Source organism: Solea solea, unplaced genomic scaffold (genome assembly GCF_958295425.1).
Source record: "Solea solea unplaced genomic scaffold, fSolSol10.1 scaffold_37, whole genome shotgun sequence".
Classification (NCBI taxonomy): domain Eukaryota; kingdom Metazoa; phylum Chordata; class Actinopteri; order Pleuronectiformes; family Soleidae; genus Solea; species Solea solea.
Genome location: NW_026704163.1, coordinates 175,001 through 177,500, shown reverse-complemented (window position 1 = coordinate 177,500; position 2,500 = coordinate 175,001). Strand labels below are relative to the sequence as shown.

Sequence of the window (2,500 nt, the reverse complement as noted above, 5' to 3'; positions counted from 1 at the left end):
TTTGGAGATAGTTTGGAGAGTTTAGGGAGAGAGGGAGAGAGAGAGATTTAGGAGAGTGAGGAGAGTAGGATAGGTGATATAGGATGGAGCCAGCGAGGCTCATCATTGTCCAAGTTACACAAGCATAATCTGTGCCCTTTTCCTAGTTCCACAAGCACTTTCATTGTCCTCTGCCTGATTACGCCGATGCCATTTTCAGAAAAAACATTGCACAACCTGCCATATTATGATATTACCATTTTGGGAAGATATACACACACAATACATTCAAACAATGTATTAAACAGAAATTATTTGGTCACACATTTTTTGTAATTCATAGTCATTTCTAACAGACACAACAATTCAATTCATCACACATTATGTGGTTCAGATACAGCTGCCTGTGATTATACACTTGGCCAGTAGGTGGTTTCGTGTGCACATGAAGCTTCGAGAAATGAACCCTTTCTCGAACCAATTGGCTCAAGTGGTTCAATGCCTCATGAGGCTTCATCTCACCATCACTAACTTAAACTCTCGGACGTTCCTCTCCACGGAAGTCTTTAGTAAAAGGCGAAAGACTTGTGCATTTTGAAGAAAAACCAGAGTCGACATAGACCCTCTCCTTGAGAGCAGCCAAGGAGTCTATCCGCCGGAGTCACCACGGTCTCGGTCGGCCCGGCCGGCCACCTTGGGACAGCCTTTCTTCAACGTTTTTGGTTTGCCGGCCAATCAACCGCCCACATTTGACTGCATGTTTGGAAGCGCATTCTTACTGTTGGTTGTGTGCTGCAGTTTTCTATCAATCGCTGAGGCTGTGGCACATTCCTCGCTCCCGGGCACACCTCCAAGGTTTAGTGGTAGATGTGAGTGCATGAGCAGAGTAGCTCTGTGTCACACCGAGCAGTACAAACTGCCGGGCCGTTTCCCAGCTCCTCCGGGCTTCTGAAATGGTGAGCTGCTCCTGGCATCGCTTCAATATCAGGTCAATGTACAGGAGTGGACGGAACAAGCGCCAAAGTATTAACCCTTGGCATGATGGCCATGGATCCATCTCCAACAATCCAGTTCTCCTACAAAGAGCCGGGAAAGGGAGCATGACATTTCCTTAGAGCTAAAAGACAACACCCACAACCATCCCGTTCCCAGCAACTTGGAAAGACTGGGGATGTCGCTCTGCGAGCACGTGAGAAGCCTGGAGATGGGCACACAAGGCGGAACTTTGGGCGGCTGACCTTTGCTTACAACTACGTCATCGGGGGAGAGCGCGGACGCAGTACCCCACCAGCAAAAATTATGCAGTCAAGATTCCCACGTTTGGGGAATTTGCAGGGGTCAGCACAACCAGAGTACAATGGCTGAGCCTCGCTCTGGGTGAACCACCTTCTTGATCATGGTGTCTCCCCTGCCAGGTAAGTATGAGGTGTACTTGCCCAGCACTGGGTGGCTGTTCCCAGACACAGCTCTTTGGCCGATGGTGCAGGAAATGGATAGTCCCAGAGCGCAATGCCTTGACTCAGGTGCTCGTTAATGCTGTGCTGTGTTCAACTTCAACCTCCAGCACACATTGGAGAGGAAACACTCGACCTTTTCACTGGCATACCTGGCTGTCATTTCCTATAGATTCAGCAACAACTGGACCTGACGGCACCAACAGCAGCTTACCCATCTTGGTGTAGCTTCCAAATACTGGAATAGAGTGTAGCAGGTAGTGGCGATAAAGGCTCAAGTGCAGTGTGTTCGGAAGGCTGACTTTTGAGCCCCTCCACGAGCAGGGGGCCTTGCCTGGTCTATAAAAGGAGTCTGTGTCACCTGCCCGTCGGCTTACGGCCACACCACCCTGAGCACGCCCGATCTCGTCTGATCTCGGAAGCTAAGCAGGGTCGGGCCTGGTTAGTACTTGGATGGGAGACTGCCTGGGAATACCAGGTGCTGTAAGCTTTTACACTGCAGCACGCTTTGACACTGCTGCTTCCTTACAAGAAACGTGGGCTTGCAATTACGTTGACGCACGGGCACACGTTAATGTCCTTCCAGTTTCAGCCTTGCTTTGGTTTTCACAGAAAAAAAGAGAACGGTGCACCGTTCCTGGTGGCACTGCAATACCAGGTCAATGCAAGGAGTGAAGAGAGCAAGCCCCAGGTTTCACCGCCCAATGCTCAAAAATGCATTTAATATTTAATCCCCATATAGAGGACATATCAGATATTAAACTGATAAGAACAGATACTACACTTGATCTTAGCCAAAAGGCCGAGAAGCGATGGCCCGCCAGTGTCTTGGGCCAACTCAAGATCTTGGCGCACAAGTTACTTGTTGTGGTGCCATGTTTCTGAAGTGCGCATAACAAAGGCTGCTGCCGATCACCTCCGCCCCCAGGTGATCTAAGCGCACCTCTGAGCCGTGACGGACAGCTGCTTGACATTTGACACACTCAAAGGGCGCAGCCATACAGCAAAGCCCACCAAAAATAACTTAAACTCTCGGACGTTCCTCTCCACGGAAGTCTTTAGTAAAA

At 49.6% G+C, this 2,500-nt stretch overlaps 5 non-coding genes across 5 annotated transcripts in view; 1 reads left to right on the top strand and 4 right to left on the bottom strand.

The window, feature by feature from the left end:
• Positions 1-478: 478 nt before the first annotated feature.
• On the bottom strand, positions 479-593 carry LOC131454099 (U5 spliceosomal RNA). The gene has a single exon (XR_009238778.1). It is a non-coding gene; the product is annotated as a U5 spliceosomal RNA (small nuclear RNA).
• Positions 594-1,238: 645 nt separating this feature from the next.
• LOC131454456 (U1 spliceosomal RNA) lies at positions 1,239-1,402 on the bottom strand. Its single transcript, XR_009239120.1, has one exon. It is a non-coding gene; the product is annotated as a U1 spliceosomal RNA (small nuclear RNA).
• A 402-nt stretch (positions 1,403-1,804) lies between these two features.
• On the top strand, positions 1,805-1,923 carry LOC131453882 (5S ribosomal RNA). Its single transcript, XR_009238574.1, has one exon. It is a non-coding gene; the product is annotated as a 5S ribosomal RNA (ribosomal RNA).
• Positions 1,924-2,054: 131 nt separating this feature from the next.
• On the bottom strand, positions 2,055-2,247 carry LOC131454531 (U2 spliceosomal RNA). The gene has a single exon (XR_009239191.1). It is a non-coding gene; the product is annotated as a U2 spliceosomal RNA (small nuclear RNA).
• A 179-nt stretch (positions 2,248-2,426) lies between these two features.
• LOC131453954 (U5 spliceosomal RNA) overlaps positions 2,427-2,500 on the bottom strand; it is a 113-nt gene continuing 39 nt past the window's right edge. The window contains exon 1 of the small nuclear RNA XR_009238640.1: positions 2,427-2,500. This exon is cut by the window's right edge and continues 39 nt beyond it. This is a non-coding gene — a small nuclear RNA (U5 spliceosomal RNA).